Source organism: Apteryx rowi, unplaced genomic scaffold (assembly GCF_003343035.1).
Source record: "Apteryx rowi isolate R43461 unplaced genomic scaffold, aptRow1 scaffold_93, whole genome shotgun sequence".
Classification (NCBI taxonomy): domain Eukaryota; kingdom Metazoa; phylum Chordata; class Aves; order Apterygiformes; family Apterygidae; genus Apteryx; species Apteryx rowi.
In genome coordinates, this window is record NW_020451238.1 from 796,587 (window position 1) to 809,863 (window position 13,277).

The 13,277-nt window shown below is 42.0% G+C and overlaps 1 protein-coding gene and 1 long non-coding RNA gene across 4 annotated transcripts in view; one reads left to right on the plus strand and one right to left on the minus strand.

Moving 5' to 3' along the window:
- Nucleotides 1-11,074, minus strand: LOC112978380. Of its 2 annotated transcripts, none has more exons than XR_003257878.1 (4): nt 10,930-11,074; nt 10,270-10,395; nt 5,359-5,460; nt 1-546 (listed from the first exon to the last, which is right to left on the minus strand). It is a non-coding gene; the product is annotated as an uncharacterized LOC112978380 (long non-coding RNA). The 2 variants fall into 2 exon arrangements; XR_003257879.1 differs by lacking the exon at nt 1-546 and adding an exon at nt 4,352-4,952.
- The window catches only part of YPEL1 (yippee like 1), a 24,620-nt gene continuing 20,750 nt past the window's right edge, over nt 9,408-13,277 (plus strand). The window contains exon 1 of one of the 2 annotated variants that reach the window (XM_026091860.1): nt 9,408-9,822. The gene's annotated coding sequence lies outside the window, so the exon portion shown is untranslated. Of the gene's footprint in view, nt 9,823-11,177; nt 11,312-13,277 lie in introns of those variants that run through there. The other variant, XM_026091861.1, reaches the window with a different exon arrangement.

Consider the following 13,277-nt stretch of genomic DNA (forward strand, 5'->3'; position numbering starts at 1 on the left):
TAAACTTCCTACCAAAACATAAGCATAGATTCAGAGTTAAGTTAAGCAGCAGGTTACTTTAGTAGGCACATCAAGTTCAGTCTTGAACAGCAACATTATTGCAGGCTGGAGTTCAAAAGTGTTGACAGATACTTGTTCTCGCTATGCCTAGCTGAGGCTCCTCTAACAGGAACAAAGACAGATGTAATCAAATACTATCACTGGTAGTGCTATACAGGGAAATAGGTAACGCTTGCTTGCACTAATCTTGTCTTTAACTGGTCTCACTATTGCCTAGTACCAGAAATGGTCAACTCATTTGTTTTAAAAGTTATAAAGGAAGTTTACACATTTATTTATCAATATTTCTGTAAGGATCATTTTAACAAGTTAAGATTACCAAAAATTCTTTACAGGTTCAGCCACAAGATGGAGCCAGTACAATACCAGGCCCAACCTGCCAGTTAAAGAAAATATTACATGCTACTTTGTCTCGCTGGATCTTTCTGCAGTATCAGCAGCTTTGAGAGGAGTATTCGCTTCTCATTTACAGTTACTGATATGGCACTGGCAAAAGCAAAAGACAGAAAAATATTTGGAAGTTAGGATATATAATTCATATATAAATCATTCTGTCCCACAAATTAAACACCTGCAGCTTTGATCAAGAAAACTAAAAATCAGTGATGCTTCTTTCCTGAATCTGTAAATTAAGATAGTTTTTGGACTCAGTTGTATTCTCCARGGGTTTATAAAATTAAGTGAGTTGAGGAAAAGGAGAAGGAAAGATAGAGGGGAGAGAAAAAAGAACAGGGTGGCAAATAAGGCATTTGGATTAATCTGACAGAATCAGGTGGGTCAATATAAGTGACAAACAGCAGAGGCAGCTCTAGCAGCTACCACAGTGAATTTAATAGAGTAAAAATCCCAGTGAGCAGGAAGAGAAAGGTTGCTGTGTGAATTCTCCCTCTGTCAATCTTTTTAGACACTTTTTAGACAAAAGGTTATTAAGAAGAATTTGTCAGTCAGGTCTGCCTGCAATATCAAGTTATAATGTACAATTCTGTGTTCTGACAGTTCCAGCGCATTTGTTTTCTTCTTGTTACTGCTTTTCCCTTCACCAGTTTCAGCTTCAAAGTTATGCTGGACTCATATTAATTACAATAAAAGCTTTTATTTTTGTCTTTCTCCAAATAAGAACATTTCCTTGGCCAACATTGCTTTTCACTTTGTATAGTCATCTCTACACTAGGAAAAAGACCAAGCTCTTTAATAAAATATGCCTTCCTTCTAACTCTAGAAAATAATGTGATGCCTTAAAGTGTTGCCCTGCCCTGTTTCATTTTGCCCTGTCAACAGTGGGCTAGCAAGCCTAGGATGTCAACCCTCCTATGTTTTTCTAGTGTATAGCCTTTAGCTTCACTAAGGAAACATATATTCTGATTAAATTCTAAAGAAATCCAGATCAACTGTTGGTCATTATTGACAAGAGACACCTCTTGAATATAGCCAAGGTTTAGACTTGTACAGTATGTCTGGATAAGTGCAAGAGAAAACAAGCAAAAAATGTTTTTCCAGTAAGTTAGATAACTTTTGTTTTGCTTTCCCCATATAACAAAATTCTCAGTAGCAGAAGTCTTCATTAAAGTTTCAGTGCACGTACGAACAGGCCAGTCACACCTCCGTTTTTTTCAACCTAAGAATGGATGTGTTTATATAACACATAATCTGCATAATGATACTGTTTATAGAAAAGACAGAAGTTAAACATCTCCTGTAGCACTCATTTTATCTTTCTAACATTGCTTCTTCAAACAGCTAACTATATTAAAACAGCTGCAGTGGGGCTGTTGGGTAATGGTAATAGAAATAACTTTTCTTAGCATTGTATAAGCTATCATTGTCTAAAGACATATATAAGACAGGGTCTGTGGGATGGCCTAACATTTTCATTAGACTGGTTAGCATATTATCTCTTCCCAAAAGTCCATTTTGTTTATATTCATGTAAACACTGGTGTTTTTCAAATCTAATTCCCATTTAAGCTATTAGACATATTTTGGTATATGTATGTAGTAAATTAGTAAAGATGGTGTTACAACTTAAAAAAAAAATCAACTTGGCATCTCTGATGTGTCTGAAATGCTATTTGTAATTCAGGGAGGGTAACAGACTCTTCAAGATTGCATTTCCCTCTCTATAAGCCCTCTCTGGGCTTTAAACTTTGCAAATCTGGTTGCTTAGAAAGGAAGGTAGGAATAGGAAAGTAATCATGTTCTTGAAGTGGGAAAAGCAATACTGAAATGCCACTGGAGATTATAGCAACGAATCAGTTGAACACTTGACAATTAGCCAAACAGATTAACATGATCCTCAAATTGTCTAAACAGGAATAGGAATGGTATGGCAGAGATAAAATCACTACTAGAATCCGCAATTCAATAAATCATTTCATAACTTGGAGAAGGATCTGAGAAGAGTTGTAGAAACAATTTAGAAATTGAAAAATGTACTTTATAAAAGGCTATTAACCAAGTCAGTGACTTGCTCATGTGTCTGTTGTCTCTTCAGCCTTACAGATGAAGGAAGAAACAGCTATAACAGCTGAAAGATAAAACTAAAGACATTCAAAGGAGAAATAAGATGTACATCTTTAACAATGAGGGTAATTAACCACTGAAACATCCTACAAGGAATTAACAATTTGTAAACTGAGACAGGGTGTTTTAGATGTTTTTCTAAGGGATTCTCTGGTTTAAATGACAAGTCATATGGACAGTCACATGGCTTCTATCATACAGGAAATGGTGCCACATGCTTACAGTGATCCTTCTGACCCTATTTACCTGTGAAATTATAGAATATGCTTGTACTGAGATTCCCTAACCTGGACAGGATTAGGTGAAGATGGAAATACAAGGCTAGGTTTTAAGATGAGAAACACATCTCTCTGATAAACAAACCAAAAACAGAAAAAGCTTGAATCCCTGCCTTTAGCCAACTGTTTGCATATGTAGGCAAGCATATGCAGAGTGTGTTTATACAAAACATGTATCAACAGAAAATGAATCTTTGCTTTTCCACAGCTCACAAAGCACAGGTTTAACTTCTCAGATAAGCAATAGTTGGCCAACATAAACCAAGGAGGCAGTAGCTGCAGGAAGGAGAGATGACAGTCCTACCTAAAGGTGGATCTTATAGTATGTATGCCTACATGGAATAACTTGTGTAGTTCTTTTTTTCTACTACTTTTTCCTTTTGCATTACAGAGATATGACTTCTGCTTTCTTCATTGTTTAATACAGACAATACATGCCAGCATCTGCTTTTGTGCTTTAAAATGCTATGGTCCTGATAAAGTGCAATTAGTTTGCGTATGTTGGGGTACTGGTTTATTGTACTGCCCCTCCTGTTTGCATGCTTCATTGAGATCCAAATGTGAGTGAGTAGCTGCAAAACTGATTATGCCATTTCCAGTCTCAYGATGGTGAAGAGCGGTCTGCTTCTTGTCTGTTTTTAGGGTATGTCACTGGAGGTACAGCCCAGCCTCTTCCACATTCAGAATTACCCAGGCGCTATCAGAGGTTTGGAATAGCTCTGTCTTTTCAGCCTTTAGATATGATCTAGACCCCCAGAGCAGCTTGGGATAGGCTAAAGTAATTGCTACTCTTTCAGAGATGAGGAGAAAATCAGACAACTGCTGAGCATAGGGTCTAGTTCACTGACCAGTTTTGTCCAGTCCAGTCATTTATACAAATGTGCTTTCATAGTAAGAAATTAAATCCAAATACTAAATTCTGAAACAGGCTATAAAGAAATGTTAAGAATGCCTTAGAAATATTAAGAATGCCTACCATTTTCGTACTGCTTTCCATCTCTAGTATGCTTTGACAACATTAATTATCAAAACAAGTCTGTATTTGATAGATAAAATGCTTATCCTTGTTTCACGGAAAGAGAAACCTGAGGCAAACTGAGCATAGGCAGTAAGATTCAGAATTTCAAAGTCAGGACTGAGAGTTATAATGCTCAGCCTCAACAACTGGCCAAATCTACACTGTTAATTAAAATAGAAAGACCTTCCAATTTATACATATAAGCACTGTTCTTTTGGCCCACAGTCTTATTTTGTAGCACTACAAAGCATACTAGAATGAGTCAAAACACTTGTGTCCCCAATTTTAGGACTTCATTTCTATTGTATCTAACCTTTGGATTCTGGTCTGTGAATCCTACAGTTCCAGAGGTTGTAATTCATATAAGACTGTGTGGATATATACACAAAAGGATCATTGCTTTAAATTCTTCCATTAGAAAAACAGTAGTTGATAATTGTATATAGATACAGACACATGCACGCGTATGCACACACTGCAATTGTCTGTTTTATTCTAAAGCCTCTTGAAAGACTTTCTGCATATCCAATACAAGCTAGCAGGAAAAGCAGAGATAACCAGTTGCAGGGTTTCCCCACTCAATGAACTCCACAAGTAGCTGCTCGCAGTCCCTGAGGCTGCCTTTGCTTTTGAGGACAGTCAGAACTTCATGGATCGAGTATCTCTTTCTCTCCAAAGCTTGGTTAGTACAAGAATCAGTTTTCAGGAAAAAATACGGCTGCCACCTATTCCTCTGAACACAACTTCATTACTGTGCTTGTATCAAAAAAACAGAAGATTCTTTTTGCTGGTTTTATATTTTTGTTTAAAGACCAAAAGGAGTATGTAACAAAAAATGAATTCTTATAAGCTCTTACTACTGTTACCATGCAATGAAAGGTCTAGATTTTCCTRTTGAAAGTAGATATTTATAAATATAAAACCAAATTTGGTTATAAAACCAAATTCTGGAAAAAAAAATGATAAAGTAAATTTCAGCTAACTACAAAGATGTGCTGAAGCTTGCAAGGCTTGTAAGCTGGCTAATTCCCCGGTGAACTTCTCTGCTTTTGGTAAGATACTGGTATAACTGTAAGTCTAAATATAAGAAAAGTTTAGTTAACATCTGCTTTTCGTATTTTGCTAATCACACAAGAGATAAAAGTAGCACTTAATGGTGGGGAAAAAAAGACGGCTGGGAAAAAAGAACAGTTTGTGCACAACACATCACCTCTTAGAAGTGTGTTTCAGCCCACTGACTAAAGAAAATACATACAGTCCCAAATTAGCTATCTAAGGTTGGGTGATATGGACTTTTCCCCACCTCACATCCATGTATATGTATATGTTTATATGTATATGAGCAATGTCCACATCTGTTCCTATATAAAAATCATTATACAGTTTTGTTTGATTCATAGCCCTCAAACAAATTCCTCTGCCTATTCTCCATTCGAGAATAGCTTGAGACTTCAAAGTATTTCAGGATGGATGATCACATCACCTGATATTCCCTGATCCACTGAAGACTTCTTTTTCATTCATTTTCTCCAGCAGCAATAGCAATTCAAATATCTTTCTCCCTCTTTCAGCAGTCTTCTTTCAACTAAAACAAAGAACACAGAGCTGGATAATTCTAATATTAATTGCTTTTTTAAAAAAATTGGTTCAAGTCTCCAAACCTTTGAGACTTAATATATGCTAAGAAAGCAAAGGAGGGAAAAATCTTGATATTCTGCCTTTTTCAGGTTAGTTGCCTTTAATGTTCCTTTCTGCCTCTACCTGTCAGGTTTTTAGTTTCAGTCCTGTTTTCAGAATTTTTTTTAAGTTTTTGGATACAATTCACCTACTAGTTCTATTTCTGAAGTGCTAAACCACAAAGACACGTAATGATTGTATGCCATCTCTCCAACTACTGTAACCCAATGAATTCCAGAACTACAGACTATATCCTTCTTTGCTGATTAGAATCCTAGTAAGAAACAATAAAATCCTTTCCTACAATAAAATTATATTTAAACAGAAGTTTAATGATGCAGAGCCCGCAACAAAAACATAGGCAAGAGTTGTTGGACTGTTAAAATCAGTATGTATCATTAAAATGACGCACATTATATTACTAATGATGATATGGTTGTGGTACAGTTAGGACACTACACATGATTTAGTAGTAATAGTATGACACCTGCTTTGCTAATCAAGATCAGAGTGCCACTGCAAGAGGCAGACTCTACCCTGTAAGCCAAACAGGATAGAAATTTAGATTCAAGCATGTCATCTCTTCCCCCACACCCACACTTTTTGTTTTATTTCAGTATCTCAGCGGACTACAAACAGCACTTTCAAGTACATGATGCTGTATCAGAGGTTCATTTGTAAAAGCAACCTTAACCTGCTACTGAAAGCACTGAATGCATCCTTAGACATGTCTTTATCTTAAAAAAAAAGAAAGAGAAAAGGATGGTATTCTAACAGTGCAGCTTGTGTATTTGTTACTAGGGAAACAAATAGCAAAGAGACAGAAACCCTTAGTGTCCTTGTCATTTGGATCTTTCAGTGGAGAAGCAGAGCTTGTGTTAAAATAATGGAAACATTGTTCTGCTTTCAGGATCCTTTGCTGTCCCCACTGAATGACTGACACTTTCTTCTCCTCCTTGTCCATCATGTCATCACTCAAAAGGAGAGCTACTTCTATATTCAGGACTGGACTGCTGCTATTTTTTATTCCTCATGTGATTCCTGTTTCTGTGTAATCTGCTCAGTTCCTAACACCTAAACCAGGATCACAGCATGTCTTGAGGTAAATAGGAGAGAGAAACCAGATACTTGCATTCACATCTGTAGAAAAGCACATACAACAGTGCTAGTGATTCAATATTTGCACGCCTTCCTTTGAATCACTGTTGAACCAGAGCGTCAGCAAGACTTTGAGAGTGGGAGAGGTACTTGTCTCATTTCAAAATCAGGACCCTTTGAAGTTATGGTCACTGGAGGGGACTGTTCACATGTGAGATCATTGCCTTTGAAGCTCAGGGGCTGTGTATTGTGATGGGAGCTTTGCCAYTGGTTTCAGTAAACCAATGAGGTGTCAGTCATGGCTTATGTGGACTGACTACTCCCCTTCTAGTCCTTATAATTAGGTGTGAGAATGAGCGAGAAGACCTCCCCGCCCCAGTAAAAGCCATTCATCGCAATAAGCCTTTTTAATGGCAAAGCGTCTCAACCTATGGATGACAGAAGCACTTAAACCACGCTCTCAACACCTTCCAGTTCACCCACTGGCTTGCAGCGAATGAGGGTTGGAGAGGACCACCTTCAGAGATCAATACTGTTCTTATTGTGCGACTTTCTGCTAAGTGCTCAATATGCCTCTTTCCCAAGCTGCAAGAAGAGGGCAAAAGTTGGAACTATGGTAAACATACTGTGGTACAGTCCTTAAAACCCATAAAATACAATGTAAATGCTAACTGTTATTAAAAGGCTTAGGAAGTTGCTTCTGAACAATACATGCAGGAGTATTCTTTAGACAACTGTACCAAAACTTCTTTGGCACCTGGCTGAAGGAGTAATGTATAGGATCAGCCATACTAGATGACAACAGCTGTCCATCTAGTCAGGTATCCTTTCGCTAGAGAAACAAGAATGGACTAAGAAATCTATCTTGTCAACAGAGATTAGTAATAGGCCCTTCAAAATGAAGTATAAGAAATAGCTTGTTAAAAATCTGTAAAAGCCGTTCATGGGATAATTTTTAACTAGATGAAATTTATTTAAAAAGAAACACAGGATTTATGTACTTTCTGGACTTTATCAGATACAATGTAATTTCTTTGCTAAATTACGCTGCATCCCTGCCTCTTTCTCCATTCCGTTTTGTCTAACTCACCTGTGGCAACTAGATTAGGAAGCTTGATTTGGTGCACTCTGAAGTCAGATGGATTCCACCTTTGTCCTTTCTACAACACTACAGTTACCAACAATGGAGACAGAGAAATGATGGGAAAATTCAGTAGGGTAAAAACCCTACTGGAAATACTCTCACAGATGTTGGTTTCCTTGTGCAAATGTGACTTTTTTTTTTTACTATTACTCAAAAATAGCCATTAATTTACCATTAAGAAGGTGGAAGCTTATAACAAAAAGAATGCACAGCTACATGAATTATATGTATATTAAAAATTTGATATGCAGAATAAAATCTAGCACATGCTTTACTGATTACAGCCACTAGCTGAATTGTAATGGATTCTATTTCTCTAATAAGATTGATTCTGCAAAGAACCAAAGCCCCTTGGGTCAAAAAAAAAAAAAAAGATTATAAGGATTTGAAAAAGATATACGTCAGTACTGACAAGAAAGAAGTGAAGAAATATTTTTATTGATGCTGTACTATGTAGCACAACAAAAGAGCCCTTCTCCAAGGTACAAATGAGCACTTTCTCAGTCTTCTGCTCACAGTTCCTATCTCTATGTTCTTTGCCTGTGGAAATAGGGGAGTAAAGCCAAAATATATTAGGGGCAAGCTTTTATTTATTTTTCAAAGGAAAACAAGATCAGTGCTTAAAGACCATGGATGCTTCAGAATATGTATGAGTCTACTTTCATGTTCCAGTGTCCTAAGTCTTCAATATTACATTTTTATACCTTAAAACTTCCATGTTTTTTCTTCATAAGCAAGAGGCTCTTCCCGAAACTCCCTTTCAAGATGCAAAAGTGCTCTCAGTGACCCATTTTTACTTATCTTCAATCTCCAACAGGGCATTATTTCTTAATGATTTTTCAACAGCACTGAACTTTTAACAGACCTGTGTCATTTTTACTTACTCTCAGCAAAGAAATAAGAAAGATTAATACGTTTTGGCGTCAGACGAAAGCCTGTGCAATCTTATACTGCGTATTACACCACTTTCACTTTAAAACCACTCTGAAAATACCCAGGGCTGAAACCTGTAACTGAGAAGGGTGTCTAAACGCCGCCGGCTGCTGTGGCCGCAGAGTTTACCTCGCGAACGTTTTATTTCCCCCCTTTGTGCGGCTTTTCTTCCCTGAGAGTCGGCTGTGGCCGGGCTTCCTGGTGCCCCCGGAGGTAGGCCTCGCCGCCCGCTCCCCCTGCCCTCCCAGCGGGCGGCCGCGCCGTGCCGTGCCTCGCCTCAACGGAGGCGGCGCGGGGAAGGCGCGGGCGGGCGCCGCTTCCCGCCTCGCCGCTCTGAAGGCAGAGGCGCCGCGCGCCCGGGAGGGGGGGGGGAGGGAAGGGGAGGGGCTGCACGCGCCTGAGACCGCGCGCCCGCTCCCCGCGCAACGGTCCGCGGAGAGCGGTTGGCGGGGGGGGGAACAAAGCCGCGGCGCGCGCGCGCTCCGCCCCCGCGCTCCTCCTTCACAAAGGCGTGTTGGGGGGGGGGAGGAACGGAACGCCGCSCGCCCTCGGCAACGGCCGTCGCTCCTTCCCCCGCCCCTGGGGGCGGGGCCGGGGAGGCGGGGCGGGCGCCAGGGCGCGCGCGCGCGCGGTGATTGGCTGCCGCCGACGCTCGGAGCAGGTTTAACGGCCGCCGCAGCCAGCGAGCCCGAGGAAAACAAAACAAAGGCGGCGGCGGGCGCGCAGCGGCGCGGCAGGATGCCTCGGCCGCCTCTCGGCCCTGAGGGGAGGAGATACGCGCCCAGCCCCCGGCTCCGCTTATGACCCGTGGCTTCTGGCTGCCGCCGCTAAGAAGGCATTTTCGAAGCGAAGAAAGCCCCCCCCCTTTATTTTTTTCGCTGTTCCCTCGTTGAATGCACCCGGGGCCGGTCCCGGCCTGAGGATGAGCGGCTGGTGCTGCTAGCGCCCTCCCCGAGCACCGTCCCTCTTGCGCTGGCGGCCGTGTGAGGACTTTTTTTTTTTGCCCCCCCCCTCCGCCCTTGCCCCCTGAGGGAGAGGGGTCTGGAGGTGCGCCACTGCACGGAGTCCGGGCTGCGGAGCGGAGCCGGCGCAGCGGTGAGTACCCGGTGCACGTAGGGAGCCGGCCCCTCTCCCGCTGTTGTGTGTGGGTTTTTTTTTTTTGGGGGGGGGAACAGAGGTGATGGGAGAAGCAGGGAGGAGTGCTGCTCCGGGGGGAGCCCCGTGTCGCACCCCCTGGTCGGCGGGGTGCCGCGGTTTCCTGCGTGCATAGGGCGGGGGGCCGCGAAGGCAACTTTGCTGGCGGGAGGAGGGCTTGGGCTCTATTTATAGCGCCTGGAAATGACGGCAGCGCTGCCTGCTTGCTTGTAGCCTCCTTATTACAGGGCGGACTGTGATGGTTTACATAATTGGGGGGGGGCCGAGGCTGAGCTCAGCTTGACGGAGATCGATGGGTTCCCCCTTCTCCCTCCCTCTTGCGGCCGGGGCCCCCTTCCCCCGGGGCGCCTGTGTGAGGGCCCGGCGAGTGCTGTGGCGGATCCCTACCTGGATTTTGCCGGGGACGGAGTGAGGGAGCTGGAAGAGTTAGTCTGTATTTGGGCGGCCGCGCACGGCGCTTTTCCCAGCTGCTTCCCGGCGTTTTGGTGAAAGCAAGCCGTTGTCCTGCAGATACTGTTGCAAGTGGGAGAGGAAAGGCACGGCGTCACCGCCTTTGTGCCCTGGCKCACGGGAAGAGTGCTTAAACGTGTGCTGAACAGCGTGCCCCTTTCAGTGGGGAGACTAAGATCGGCCTTTGCCGGTAGCTTTCTCTTTGCGTTTTGTTGCTGTTACTTGTACTTCTACTATCTAAAGCGAAAATGATGCTCCAGTATGCTCGTCTCACAATTAGACTAACTTTGTTAGGATTTTCCTAAAGTAATCAAATCATAGCTTATTGCGAGTGTGTATATAGGCTTTGTCTAGCTTTCTGGAGCTAGACGAAGACTCTTGCTTGTGTGATCTATTTTTTTTGAGCCAGGGAGCATGAGGGAGGATGTGGTTTTGGTGGTTTGTTTGTTTTTGTTTTCCCTCTATCAGCTGGTGTGATTCGTACGGCGATCTACGAGCAGCGGTGTGAAAACCCCCTTGCAGACCAGGGAGTTGCTTTTTTGGCAGGTGCTCGGTACCTGATTCATTCAACGGACTGAATTATGCAAGCTTGCTTACCTTCACTAACAGTTCTGATTTGCCTGTGTGTTTCTTAAGGGCCGGGAAAACTCGCGGGTCGCAGCGGCGGCGCGGGCTGCGCGGGCGCGGACCGCCCGCACCTCCCCGCCACGCTCCCCGCGCTGTTTGTTTACACATCCGGGAGCCGCGCGGGCCGGCCCCTGCCGCGCCATTGGCTGCGCCGCCCCGTGACGTCATGCCGCGGGGAGGCCCCGGCGAGGCCGGGAGGCCCTCGCGCGTTGGAGCGGGCTGCGAGCACCCGGCTGGAACCCGTCGCTGTTATCTGCTGAAAAAGGACCTTCGGCTTCTGATTTGTCCCTCCTAATATGTTAGGAAACGCGTTCTCCGAAGGTCTACGAGAGTTTCTTGCTGATCCTGAAGTGTGTGTGGTTTTATTTTATTTTTTTCTCCTCAGTTCGATAGCTCCCTGATTGGAAATGAGAATACTTCTACAGAAGGTGTTTTAAAAACAAATGGGTTATTTTGAAGTTGATCTGTTTTATGGCTGCGGTGGGGGAGGGGGGGGACCCACATAGTATGTAGTGCTTATGACGTGGTTTTAAAACCATTATGAGAAAGCTGAAATGATTTGTTCAGGTCTTCTTGTGGCTTTGCAGGTTTACAGTGAATACAGTTATTAGTACTTCCCAAAAGTTTGTGTTTCTTCTAGACTAATAGGTACAAATCTAAGTATCCAAAACGGTATCTGGACACTAATTTAGAAATGGTTAGACAGCAGCTTGTACACTTGTTCTTACACTTAATTATGCAGTCTCTTTAGAATTCCTTAGATCTTCAGGAAAACTAGCTGTGACTTCCATGACTAAAGCATAAACTATGTTATTGTCTGAGTATAAATAAGCAGCTGCCTCAGATCTTGCCAGATACCCTGCTTTCCACARAATCCTGAACAGGACCTACAGAAACAGCTACTGCTTGTAACTGTCAGACAGAAGTGAAATTGGACTTGCTCAGCTTTACTAGAGCTCTGATTGCAAGTTTAAAGTGCTTTGTGTTTTGAAGCTTGACTTTTAACATCATAAAGAAACAAGTTGTGTGTATTTTCTTCATTACAATGTATAACAAACACTTAGAATCACCCTCTCCTTGAACAAAGGAAAAGCAAATAGTTTTGTCAAGAGCTGTGGAAGGTTTTGCTCTAACTCCTGTAGCTGAACGAGTCAATATATCAAGTCTGTAAAAGACCAGTTTGACTCAAAAATATATGCATTAAAAGGGACATCTCAGAATGCCTTGAAGAATTTTTTCCTCTTACATTTAACTTGCCAGACTTGCACAAACTGCTCTCCTGTTTCAGTTACAGTTATAAAGGGTCTGATCCAAAGTCATGGTGTTTTTCATTTTGAAACCCTGATTTCTTTTAACTTGTGATGTTTCTAAATCTAGCTGAAGTCTGGACAGTGAGGTTTGTACTGGACCCAGAGCTTTCAAACCTAAACAGGATCTGTATTTATTTCTAACAAGTGTTCAAGCAGGGGATTTAAAGGGGAATCTCATGTTTAACTTCCAAGATTGGGCTTTTTCATGTCATCTTTGTCTTCTGCCCCCCCTTAATAAATGTAGCTTAATATCTAGCTGTTCTACAAAAGTAAGTTGCTTTCCCAAACACTGGAATCGCTATTCCCTTTGCACTTATAGTACTTTATCTTGAGGCAATAACAGAATTATAATAATGTAACGTGTTTATGTGACTATATTAATCATTGAGTTCTGCTGTCCATGTTAATTGGGTTAATATTTCAAACATATTAATGTTATCAGATCTGTGTTTTCCTTTTCACTGACTTGCAAAAAGCCCAGTCACTTTTGACTTATTCCCCTTGCTGCTTTACTTTTGGATTGCATATATTCTGCCACATGTCTTGTGTGGCTCATCACTGCCTTTACAATTCTCTTTAAGAAATTCTTAATCTGAGTCTTTTCCCCCTGCTATTCCCCCTGTAAGCTGAAGATTCAAAAACCCATTTTGAAATTTGGTGCATTTGTCCCTTGCATTAGGCATGCCATACAGACAACTTTCTCAAGCCTTCTTTTGAAGCACAATGACTTTTTCCTAGAAACAACTAATTTTTAAATTATGCGGCTTTCATTATCTGTTCTCTGTATTACTTGTATCCAATTGCTAGAAAAGAGTTTACTGCTGCACTGTATACAGTTAACAACTGTGATAAGTGTTTTGCCTGCTCACTTTAATAGCTGGATCAGGACACTGTAAATTCTTTATATTGGCTCTCATTTCAGTGCTTGTGCTATTGACCTACTCTCAGTCACCTGATAGCTGATGACATAAATGACTGTGCAGTCTTCATGTTTGGATTGCTCATTAG